We start from the raw sequence: 13412 nt of genomic DNA, 5'->3' as shown, positions 1-13412 counted from the left end.
GATACATTGACTTCACCAAGGGTGGCCACGATCATGAGTTGTGATGGCTGTGGGGGTTCACATATGCCTTCTGATTGTTCTATTTTAATTACTACTTCAACCCCGACTAAACAAATAGACTTTGTGGCCAATTTGGGAAGTGTGCAAGGTAATCCTTATAACAGCACCTACAACCAAGGGTGGAGGAACCACCCCAATTTCTCATAGCACCATTGGGTATTCAACAACAACAAGTCCTGAACATGGAGAATTGTGTTTCAGGCTTGGAAACCCGAATGATCGACTTAGAGAAAGACTTGAGTTGATTTGCGCAATCATCGGATACACAATTCCAATTGGTCGAGGCTACACTTCTCAACCATACCGCTTCATTACACAATTTGGAAAATCAAGTAGGACAAATTACGAAGTCTCTATCGGAGAGACCACAAGGAAGCTTGCCGAGTAATACCGAGACTAATCCGAGAGAACATGTGAAGGTGATCACTTTGAGAAGTAGTCATGAGGTTGAGGGTAGGCTTCCAAGTGAGAAGACCAATGTTGAAGCACCCAAAGTTGTGGAGGTTGAGAAGAGTGCTAACAAAGACAAGAAGGTGGCACCCCCACCTTACAAGCCGAGAATCCCGAATCCTTCAAGATTGAAGAACGACCAAAATGATGAGCAATATAGGAAGTTCTTGGGTCTATTCAAGCAATTGCACATCAACATTCTTTTTGTGGAGGCGTTCTCTCAAATGCCTTGATATGCCAAGTTCTTGAAAGATCTTTTGACCAACAAGAGGAAGTTAGAGGAGAGTGCTTCGGTGATCTTAGATGCCTCTTGTTCGGCAGTGTTGCAAAAGAATATGCCGAACAAGAAAAAAGACCCCAGAAGCTTTGTGATTCTGTGCAACATTGGCAATTTGGGTGAAGAGATGGCATTGGTGGATTTGGGGGCTAGTATCAACGTCATGCCATACTCATTCTTTCAGAAGCTAGGCTTGGGAGAACCTAGGCCCACTCGGATCGCATTGTAATTGGCAGACCAAACAGTGAGACATCCAAGGGGAATCATTAAAGACGTACTTATCAAGGTGGATATGTACATATTTCCTCTAGACTTTGTAGTGTTGGATGTCGATGAGGATGCGGATGTTCCTTTGATACTTGGAAGGCCACTCTTGCGTACTTCTAAGGCATTTATTGACATGGACGGTAGGGAGTTGACACTGAGGGTTGGAGATGACAAGCTCACATACGTACTGCCTCGTCGAATCCATACGACATTCTCTAGACTTTGAAGACACTCTTTATTTTCTTCACACTACTGATGAACTAATCGATGAATATGTGCTGGAAATGTTGAATCCGGACCCATACGTGGGGTTGCTAGACCAAGAAATGGAGAACGAAGAGGTGATGATGCTTGGTCTAGAGTAGAAGATACCATCTACTTTGGGAATCGTGAAGAAGATGCTCCAGAAGATAAAGCGAGCGAGGAGACGCCACAAGAAACACCCCAAGACTGTTAGAGATGTGCAAGGACAAAACAAGGGTAACGAACCCTTAAGTAGTAACAAGCTCGATAACTCCCCCCTACCTTCAAGGGTAAGAGGGGAACCTTCATCTATCAGCCCCCGTGAGGTAAGACAAGGTACGTCGAACAAAGTGACATTAAACAAGCGCTTCTTGGGAGCCAACCCAAGTTTTCACTGTTTTTCTAAGTTTTTATTTTAGTGTTTGCATAAATAAGGCTTTAAGTGTTGGTGTCTTGATTTTTAGATGCCATTGCTGTGATTTTCTCGTGGACATTTTTGTGTTATCATGTGCTTAAATGTTTATGGCGAAGTTGTTGATCATTTGAGCGAGTTTTTCATAATTTTCCCTCATATACTTTGTATGATAAGGAAGGCTCTGAGTATATTTATATGTTCAGGAGTTTTCTATAGAGCCTGCGGAGTTTTCTAAGGCATCCAGAGAAAACGCACGGCCATGTGGAATTTCTACACGACCGTGGGTCTCTATTGCGAGCTCATCCTGAGAGGACACAGGGGGGTGGACTCGCCCTTGTAAATGACCTTGTGACGGTCCACGCCCATGGGTAATTTCCACATAGGCGTGTGTTGTCCTACATAGACTTAGAGATTTTTCCTTAGAAAATACAGGGGCATGGACTCAACCCTGTGGATGACCCTGTGACAAACACACGGGCGTGGGTAATTTTCTCACGCTCGTGTGGATCTCTGCGAAAGAGCTCTCTTCCGTCATGAGAATACACAGGGGCATGCGAGTACCCCTATGAGCATGTCCTGTGAAGGTCCACGCCCGTGTGGAATTTCCTCATGGGCGTGTGAAACACTTATAGATTTTTCTCGGATGGACAGAGAAGCCACAGGGGCTTGCGTTTGCTCCTATGGGTCGGGCATACGGACGTGGGTAATTTCCGCACGCCCATGTGGTTGTGTTCAAAAGCATTGAGTGTTATCCCGAGAGCACACAGGGCGTGCATCAGCTCTTGTGGGTATCTCCTATGGGGTCACATGGGCATGGGTAATTTCCATACGCCCATGTGGATGTGCAGAATTCCAAGAGACGCGGGTTTTCTTTAAAATCCTTTCGTTCTTCTTCATTCTCACACTCCCAATTGCTCAGAGAACATTCCTAACCCCTTTCCCAACCTTGCATCATTGATTTAGAGAGGTTTACTCTAGTTTTCTTGTCGGATTCAAAGTTTCTAATTTCATCTGGTCGATAAACCTTTATTCTCTCTTTTCTTCATCATACTTGATTTTAATCGGTTAGAATGATGAATGTTGATTTGTTTCTACAATTAGATGGGTCATGCATGCTTAGAAAGAGTTAGAAACGATTTTTAAGATGTATTGTTTGGAATTTTATCATGCGCCCGTGCGGCTTTCACACCCCGTGGATCCACACGGACGTGTGGAATTTCCACACGACCTGTGGAATTTCTGCAGCATTAATCTTGTGATCCAATCTGATCGATTTCTTTTTAATTCTTGTAGATATGGCACCTAGGCCATAGATTACAGCCAGCAAATGTCCCAGAGACCATTCTCCTGAGATAGAGCACATAGAGTTCGCTATTCCTGAGCACCAGGCTTGATTTGAGCGATTGTCGAGACTCAGGTTCGGTCAGACTAGATTCCTGGACGTGAGCACTCTCAGGGAAGTTCAGTCAGCAGGAGACATGGCAGATGAGGTGGATGAGTTGTTATCTGTGGGTAGTTGGAGACGCTTATTGTCTATTAGAGACCTTGCTATTTGCACATTGACGCTCGAGGTGTTAGTATCATTCGAGTTTGACCGCTCGTATTCTAGTTTTGACAGCATAGGCGCTATACAGTTTCGAGCACTCAGACAGTACTATAGTATGAGCGTGACTCAGTTTCTGATCTGGCTAGGGCTATATGAAATGGCATACATAGGCACAGAGGATTATGAGCGGTTGCATACAGATTATTCTGGGAGTTTGATACCGCAGCGCACATGCAAAGCGTTGTGTGGACAGGGGCAGTATGAGTCCAGGGTTTCTAAGCCCACATTTCTTTGCCGGTCGAGTTACAGATACCTTCAAGTAGTTCTAAGCAGGTCAGAGAATGGGCGTGGCGACAGTACTGGTGTGCTCTACCGATAAGAGCTGTTATATCTATACTCTATGGTACAGAGCACACCGATACACTTGGGACACATCCTGCCAGAGTATCTACGACATCAGGGGCAGTATGCCAGGATCGACGCCCCCTTCTCTGGTCCCTACATCACAAGGCTAGTCATCGGTATGGGTTTACTTGACATGATCCGAGGAGCCGAGAAGGCAACTATACCTGCTCCCCTAGGTATAAGGACTATGAGGTTGATGGGGATGGTTCGCAGGTGTCACCCAGGAGTGTATGCCTTGATCACGCCTACCCCTGAGATAGCCGAGGGAGAGGGTAACTCTACAGAAGGTTCTCAGCCGGTTCTAGAGCCTCGGCCAGAGCATGTGCAGACTAAGGCACCCCCTATAGCACAGGAGCCACCTCCGATGCACATGTTTTCACCATCTCGAGCCCATGATAGATTTAAGAGGCTCGAGAGTGCGGTAGGGGTACTACGGACCGAGATCACTAAGGTTCACGAGACGCAGGCTGCGCAGCACACAGAGATGATGGCGCGTTTCGACACCTTACAGTAGTTACTCAAGCACGATGTGTCCTCAGCTTTCATTACGAGACCGAGGACCCCTCCGACTCTCCAGCAGCACCAGCAGCAGAGCCGATCGCAGATGACACTGACGCTTGAGGCATCTTTTCTTTTATTTCTTTTATTTCTTGTATTTTACTTTTGTAGTATCTGTTGGACTTGTATACTCAAAAAAGATCTTCCTTCTGAGTTTATCTTTTATTTTTTATCTCGAGTTGTATTTCATTGCTCTATCTTTTATATATTCGAGATATTTTTGTTTATTGAGCTTCCCTGAACCCCCTTGTGTATGCGTGCAGATGGTCTTGTCAGTATAGGAATTGAGAACTAGTTATGGACACGGCTAATGTTGGTTGTGTGTGCTTCACAACTCATTGGAAGTTTACTCCCAAGGATTTAGTTCCATCAAACGCAACATTAGGAGTCAAGGGAGTATTGTTTCAATTGCCTACTGCCACATATTTACTTGATTTCTATACTTTCTATTGTGCTTGCATGTGGCACACACTCTAGCATCTCACATCGACCTATGTCTTCGCGTTTGAACCTTAGCAAGATTTCCTCCAAAATCGGTGCATTGTAATCCACATTGGCTTCTTTCCTTCATACTCGGCCTCACAACCCTACCTGCACGAAAGTAACATAAAAACACACATATTAGTGTAAAAACATGAGAAAAGTAATGCTCAACATAAGGAATGAACGTTTCGCATTCATATCGCACAAGCACTTATCAAACTCACCCACACTTAAGCTTTTGCTTGTCCTCAAGCAAAAATTAAAACGTTATGTGCATCAATGAAGAAAATATTGAAAGTGCTTGGCCTTAGGTTCACCAAAATATACAAAGAGTGCATTCTACAAGTGAGGGAAATTTCAACACTAAATACGAAAAATCAATGCTCTAGCTAAAAACTTGAATCAAAAAGGAAACAAAACCAGAAGTCCTATACATGTGTGAACTCACTCAAGTCAACCCAAAGTATACTCCTCAAAGTTCTAAGTACAAGAAACTTATTTATCTACAAAAGTGACAACAATTTCAAAGATGGTAGTAGCTTCAACATCCTCTAAGGTAGCCCTTTCCAAAGCGGCCGCTAAGGTGGCTTTCACACTTTCGAGGTGGTAGCTCTTTCTACCGGAGTGGTAGCTTTCGCTCATCCTATGAGATAGCTCTTTCTCTCATTAGGGCATAACTAGTATCCAACTTATGAGAGTAGCTTCATACTTCATAGGTGGTAGCTCTTTCCACACAACAAGCACAAATAAACAATAAAACTATTTTTTTTTTTTCAGAATTTAACACAAGAAACAACTATAACTAGTCCCTTTAACATCGAACTTGAGTTTCCAAAAGAGTTTAAAAAGTGAGTAGTGCACTAAGTGTAAATCGGGCAAAAATTCCTAGAAATTCAAGCAAGAACTAGAGCATGAAAACATTCAATGTTAGAAATTCTCCTAAACTCAAGAATACAATACTTGCAACTAAGGTGAACCGCAATTGGCTATGTGAGCATATAACAATCAAGAACAACGGAAAAGATGTGTGCACTATGAAACTTCCCCCCACACTTAAGTTGTACATTATCCCTAATGTACACATGCAAGCTCACTCAAAATATATATCATTCAAAAGCAAATGTGGGAGAAGCAATCAAAACAATACTCCCCTGACTCCTAGTGTTGCATTTGATCAAGCTAATTCCATGGGAGTAGTGTTCCGACGGGTTGTGAAGCTCACACGGCCAAGTGCCTCAGCACCTTGGTCGTGCCCATGACTGAGTCTCAATTCCCAAGAAGACAAGACCATCTGCACGCATACACGAGGGGGTTCAGTGAAGCTCAATAAAAACAAAATATCTCGAGTATATATAAAAGATAGACAATGAATACAACTCGAGATGCAAAATGAAAATAAACTCAGAAGGAGATTCCTTTCTGAGTGAACAAGTCTAAAATAAAATGCATAAAAGGAAAAGAACTAAAAATCAAATGTCGGTGTTGCCCTCGGGCTCAGGTGCTGCTGCTGCTGCTGGTGAAGATGCACATGGTGGGTCCACCGGTGCCGGGGTAGGGGATGAGGGTGCATGAGGAAGTGAGGGCCTGGATCTCAATAGATCTCGTAGAAGTCAAACCGAGCCATGAGATCTGTATACTGAGCTGACTGTATAGCTCGGAGCTCCACCATCTCAGTCTGAACCTCTCTCACAACGCTCTCAAGCCTCTCAATACGGTCATAAGCTCGAGGACCCTGTGCTGCGGGAGGTCTGGGAATCTACGGGGAACCCTCCGCAGTAACTCCTTCGCTCCTGGTGGTCTCTAGGGTAGCTATAGCAAGAATATAGACCCCTGGCCCACATCTCCGTACCAACCCCATCATCCTGATCATATCAAACGCAAGAAGGATAGGCGCAACCATCCTCTCAGCGCCACGTAAATCATCCCCCAAACCCATTCCCAAAATGAGCCTGGTAATGTAGGGGCCAGCAAATAATAAACCCACTCTCACAGACTGACCCTGGTACCTCAGAATATCTGCTAATATGCATCCTAAGTGAATCGGCACATTGCGGGACATAGAGTATAAAAAGAGAAGATCCTGCTTGGTTAGAGCAGATGTGTTATCGGCTCAACCTGACACAGACCTGCTGATAACTGCATGTAAATACCTGTAGCTCGACCGGGATAGGCTAGTGGCCTTCGACAACCCCGGTTCATACTCCCCATGTCCACACAGAATCCTATACGCATGATGTTGAGTCACTGATACCGAAAAATCTGCCGGTAATCGTCCATACTCCACTATACCTGTATAAGCGATATCGTACAAGCCCGTCTGAATCGAAAACTCAGTGACACACATGGAAAACGGATATCCGAATGCCTAAAACTGTATAGTATCCGTAGTGTCAAATCTCCCATGCATCAACCGAAACTCAAAAGACGCTAAAACCTCAAGCGTCAATATGTGGTAAGCTGGCTCACTGATCGTCAGTAGCCTTTTCCAGCTTCCTACTACTAGCATCTCATCAATTTCATTAGCCAGCTCGTCACCCCGTTGAATATCTCTCAGCACTTGCAAATCCGCGAAATAAGTCTGACCAAAATCGAGTGCAAAAAGTCTCTCAAATCGAGTCTGATGCTTGGGATTTGAGAAATCCAAGTGTAGTGGCTCGGCTGGGGTGACTCTGAGATGCTTAACTTCGTTCTTCTTCACGCGAGGTGCCATATCTGTCGTACAAAAGAAGAAAACGATCAAAGAAGCTCAAAAGCAGTATACTGCAGAATTCCACACGGGCTTGTGGAAATTACCCACGCCCTTGTGGATCTGCAGGGCGTGAAAATCCCGCACGGGTGCACAACAACTCTCAAAAATTCAACTTAGAATCGCTTCCAGATGCTTTCTAAACATACAACATGCATTGTAAAAATGAGAATTCACAATGAAAGATATTTAGTGTATGAAAAACAATAATTGGCGAAGGAAAGAGGATAAAAGGGTACCGATGAAATAAATGCGAAAATTCTGAGAATCAGCACGATATGAGACGAAAAATCCTCCAAAAACAACGATGATCGGTCGAGAAGATGATCAAAGGTGGTTTTCAGATGACTGAAGATGAGGGATGAGACAATTCAAAAGGTTTTTAAAGAAAAAAAAATGCGTCTCTTGGAATTTTGTGCATCAACACGGGCGTGTGGAAATTAGCCACGACCGTGCGCCCCACAGGAGAGCTTCACAGGGGCATGTGCACGCCCCTGGGCACTCTCGGGAAAAACTCTCACTGACTCTGAACGATGTCCCACGGGCGTGCGGAAAATACCCACGGCCATGCTCTCGACCCACAGGAGCAGCCGCACGCCCCTGTGGCTTCTCTGGACATCCGAGAAAAATACCAAGTGTTATACACGCCTGTGCGGAAATTCCGCACGAGCGTGGACATTCACATGCCCAACTCACAGGGGCATCCCCACACCCCTGTGTTTTCTCAGGATGGAGATAACTAATCTATAGAGTTTCGCACGGGCGTGTGGAAATTACCCATGCCCGTGCGTGGTTCATAAGGTCGCCACAAGGACGAGTCCACGCCCCTGTGTGCTTTCGGGATAATCCACCAAACTCTGCAGGAATGCACATGCCCGTGCAGAAATTACCCACGGGTGTGTGACAGTCGCATGGTCATTGACAGGGGCAGCAGCACGCCCCTGTGCCTTCTCTGGATGAGTTCATAGTGCAAAGCCACGGGCGTGTGGAAATTCAACACGACCGTGTGTTCTCTCTGGATGACTTAGAAAAATCTGCAGGTTCTGCAAAAAATTTCTGAACATGTTTACACACTCAGAGCCTGCCCTATTATGCAAAATTTACCAGTGAAAAACATGAAATAAGGTTCAAACAACCATACTTCGCCAATTCCACATGAAAACACACGATGAAAACTCAAAGCCCACAAGAAAATCGCAGCACAAGCATCTAAAAATCAAGACACCAACACTTAACAAATTATTCACGCAAACAAACTAAACTAAAAGCTAAGAAAACAGTAAACACTTGGGTTGCCTCCCAAGAAGCGCTTGTTTAATGTCACTAAGCTTGACGTACCTTGTCTTACCTCACGGGGGTTCATGAATGAAAGTTGCCCTCTTACCCATGGCTTGAAAGCATGATGTGCAAAGTCTCTTCAGAGTAGAGGGTGTATTATCGGGCTTCGGACCACCTAACAATGATACGTCCAACTTCTTCGGTTCACGTACGTCTCCAACAGCCTTGGAGTGTTTCCGGTGGCGTCTCCTAGCCCTCTTCATTTTCCGGAGCACTTTCTTCAAGATCCCCAGGGTAGATAGTACTTCTTCCGTCGATCCAAGCATCATTACATCTTCATGTTCCTCCTCTTGGTCGAACAAACCTTCATACGGATCCGGATTGAACATCTCCTGTATGTATTCATCAACAATCTCATCAGTAGTGTCTAGAAAATATAGAGTATCATCGAAATCGAGAGAATGCCGCATGGCCTCTGCAAGGCGGTATGTGAGCTTGTCATCTCCAACTCTCAAGGTGAGCTCTCCGCCGTCCATGTCAATCAATTCTTTGGAAGTCCGCAAGAACGATCTCCCAAGTATCAAAGGTACATCCGCATACTCATCGACATCTAGCACTACGAAGTCAACCGGAAAAATATACTTGTCCAACTTGACAAACACGTCTTCAATGATGCCTCTCGGATGTCGCACTGTTTGGTCCGCTAGTTGGAAAGTCATCCGAGTAGGCCTAGGCTCGCCCAAGCCTAGCTTTTGAAAGAAGGTGTATGGCATGACGTTGATACTTGCCCCTGAGTCCGCCAATGCCATTTCTTCACCTAGATTGCCAATATTACACGGAATGATGAAGCTTCCCGGGTCTTTCTTCTTGTTCGGCATGTTCTTTTACAATACCGCCAAGCATGAAGCATCTAAAATCACTGAAGCACTCTCTTCCAACTTCCTTTTGTTGGTCAACAAGTCTTTCAAGAACTTCGCATACTTAGGCATTTGGGCCAATGCCTCAACAAAAGGAATATTAATGTGGAGTTGCTTGAACAAACTCAGGAACTTCTTGTACTATTCATCCCCTTGGTCATTTTTCAATCTAGAGGGATAAGGGATTCTTGGCTTGAAAGATGGGGGTACCACCTCTTTCTCTTTGCTCGTCCCCTCTTCCACCTCTATAACCTCGGGTACGTGTTCTTTTGGCTTCTCACTCAGAAACCTACCTTCAACCTCACGACCACTTCTCAAAGTGATCGCCTTCACATGCTCTCTAGGGTTGGTCTCTGTATTGCTTGGTAAGCTTCCATGTGGCCTTTCGGAGAGAGACTTCACAATTTGACCCACCTGATTTTAAAGGTTATGCAAAGAGGCGGTGTGGTTGCGAAGTGTAGCCTCGGCTGATTCAAACCTAGTATTTACAGATTGCACAAATCTAGCCAAGTACTTCTCTAGGTCAATCATTCGGGTTTCCAAACCTGAGACTTTGTTTTCCACAGGAGGGGCTTGTTGTTGTTGTTGGAAACCCGGTGGCCCCATGACCTTTTGTGGACCTTGATTACTCGATGAGAAATTGGGATGATTCTTCCAACCCGGATTGTAGGTATTGCTATATGGGTTTCCTTGAGGTCTCATGCCATTCCTACAAAATCAACATTCTCCACCGAAGAAATATCACCAATAGAGATCGGGCAATCGGAGGGAGCATGTCCTCTACCACACCCGGTGCAATTAGTCATGGCCGCCATTCTATTTGAAGTTAGAAGATCTAACTTCTTACTCAAATTTTCCACTTGGGCCGCCAATGAAGTTATCGCATCTATCTCATGGAGACCGGCCAACTTTTTCTTCTCCCTAGCATTCAATTGGTAGCTGTTTAACCCCATTTCTTCAATCAACTGACGGGCCTCATCGGGGGTCTTACTACCTAAGGTACCTCCTACTGCTGCATCCAAGAGTTGCCTTGTACTCAGGTTCAAACTATTGTAAAAGGTTTGAATAATCATCCACTCCGGGAATCCGTGTTGCGGGCACTTCCTCAGGAGCTCTTTGAACCTTTCCCATGTATCGAATAGAGACTCCAATTCCAACTGAACAAAGGATGAGATCTCATTCCTAAGCTTTGCTGATTTTCGGGGAGGGAAATAATGAGCAAGAAAAGCTTCCACCATCTCCTCCCATGTGGTAATTGACGCTCTAGGTAACGAGTATAGCCACTACTTCGCTCTCCCCTTTAGGGAAAATGGGAAGGCTCTCAATTTGATGGCATCATCCATCACCCCATTTATCTTCAGCATATCACACACCTCAAGAAAGCTCTCTATGTGACTGTTTGGATCCTCATCGGCCAAACCATCGAATTGTACGGATTGCTACAACATGTGGATGAATGCCGGCTTCAACTCAAAGTTCTGAGCTGTAATTGGGGGACGCACAATACTCGATTGTGTCCCCAACACTGAAGGTCTGGTATAATCGGATAATGTTCGCTGTTGCTCATTCTATTCTGCCATGTTTTCAGATTCTTCTGCTTCCAAATCAGCTGGATTAGACTGTTATTGCACAGGATCTTTCCCTTTTCTTCTAAGTGTATGTTCAAGCTTGAGATCTCCTTCAATCAATATTGAGGGATTCCCTCGGGTCATAACCTGGAGCTGCAACCAAAAAGAAAGAAAAAGAAATCAGAACGATGATAGAATAAGAAGATATGAAATAGAATGTATGGTGAAATAGCTAAGAAAACAAAGTGCAAAGTATCTCTAAACGCCTTCTCCCCGGCAACGGCGCCAAAAACTTGACAAGATCCCCTTGCGTATATCCCGCAAGTGCACAGGTTTGTCGAAGTAATAATCCCGGGTGAGCGGGTATCGAATCCACAGGTAGTAGGGAATAAAAATACTTAATTCGATTCTTAGCTATGTGAAAGATCAATGATGATGAGTGTGACAATGATTCAATTCTCAACAATAAAAGCAACATATAAGAGAGCAAAAGTAAAGAAGGGGGTAAGGCAATCGATAAAGATGGGGTACCCGGATAATGCTCCGCCTAGGATAATTGTTTCAAGTGCAAGAACCCTCTATTATGCTTCCTAATCAATGCAATGGTGAGTCATGGAAATCCTTAATTACATAGTCCCAAATCTAAGGTCAACTATGCCTAACTCTATACATGTCCCGGAGGAGAGATTAGATAACCTCTCAACCTCGCACTCGCATAGAGTTGCAATGAGCTCTAGGGATTCCAAGTGATAAATCTCTTCCTAATTATAGACCTAACCCTTTGGTCCAGGCGGAAGGTCCCTAACCACGATTAAGCCCTAGATTCTAAGATCACCTCAACGCGTCACTCCATTGCACGCTCAACTAAGCCCCAGCGGAGGGTCATCCCTTCGATCATTCACTCTATTATGGCAGCAAAGAACTCGAGGAATGGAGGTAGAATCTATCATGTCGGAGGGGAAAGGGGACGCTCCTGTATCTCTCGACTCACCCTCTCAACCCTCTCCAACCTAGCTTTGTCTAACGCTCGTGGTGTGTCACTCACTCACAAGGTTACCAACAAGAACTCTCAACCATAGTGTCACTCTAGGGGAAATGTTCATACAATCAAGCATTCAAAGTTGGAACTCATAATAAACATCAATTTATTGAAAGCATAATAAAGAGATTCAAAGAAACGAATACATCCTAGGATTCACAAATACCCAAGTACCCACTAGGGGTTTAGCTCTCCATGGAGCTAAGTACAATCAAAGAAATAGAATGTAAAAGCAATGAATCCATAAAGAAACCCCCTCGATGGTCGTGTCGATGGTCTTGTGGAGAGTCCTCTACTCGTCGTCCAAGGATTCCCTCATCCGGTATAGGATACGCCTCGATGGAAGCTCCCCTACCAACCTTCTTCCTAAGGATTGATGATGTCGGAGCCGTAGAACCTCTCCAAAACCCTAGCCGATACCCCTCAAAACCCTAGCCGAAGCCCTCTCTCAAGTTGCGGAAAAGATGGAGAAAAGAATACCAAAATCGGGGCTCATTCGGCTTTAAATAGGGCTGGAATCGGCCGACTACACGGGCATGAATGCTTCACGCGCCCGTGCGGAATTTCCACACGGGCGTGGATAATTTCCACACGCCTGTGTGGATCCTCTGAACTCCTGTTTTCTCGGCCGGCTATGAACAATGATGCTACAGTACTTTCTACCATGTTGGAAAAATAATTCAATTATAAAATTCCAACTCATCAAAGCACCATAATTAATGCACTATGGAAAATTGCATGGGTACCTTTGTCTCCTCACCCTTGTGCAGATGCAGCATATATTAACTGGTCACAACCAGCATTAGGTCAAATCAAGTACAATGTAAATATTGCTTTTCATCCCCAGAGCTCTCATTCTGCTTTTTGTGTGGTGGTTCAAGATACGAACAGTTCGTGCCTTCTCTTCTAATGCGACTATAGCCGAAGGACTTGCATGCAGGGAGACGTTGCAATGGCTTCGTCAAAATTTTTTTGATAATTTAGAGCTTGAATCTGATTCCAAGATGGTGATGGAGGTCTTCAGCACAACTCTACCTCTCAGGGCTCTTTGTTAGCAATAGTACTTGGAGATTGTTTATCTCTCTTATCATGTTTCAATATAGTAAGTGTGCATTTTGTGATAAGGTCAACTAACCAATGAGCCCATGCTTTGGCTCAGG

The 13412-nt window shown here is 44.6% G+C and overlaps 1 non-coding gene across 1 annotated transcript; it reads left to right on the top strand.

The window, feature by feature from the left end:
* The first annotated feature begins 10728 nt into the window (after positions 1-10728).
* Positions 10729-10835, top strand: LOC120254797. Its single transcript, XR_005534759.1, has one exon. It is a non-coding gene; the product is annotated as a small nucleolar RNA R71 (small nucleolar RNA).
* The last annotated feature ends 2577 nt before the right edge of the window (positions 10836-13412 follow it).

The sequence above is a fragment of the Dioscorea cayenensis genome, unplaced genomic scaffold (genome assembly GCF_009730915.1).
Source record: "Dioscorea cayenensis subsp. rotundata cultivar TDr96_F1 unplaced genomic scaffold, TDr96_F1_v2_PseudoChromosome.rev07_lg8_w22 25.fasta BLBR01000640.1, whole genome shotgun sequence".
Classification (NCBI taxonomy): Eukaryota; Viridiplantae; Streptophyta; class Magnoliopsida; order Dioscoreales; family Dioscoreaceae; genus Dioscorea; species Dioscorea cayenensis.
The sequence above is the reverse complement of the archived record's forward strand: the minus strand, read 5'-3'. Positions and strand labels throughout refer to the sequence as shown.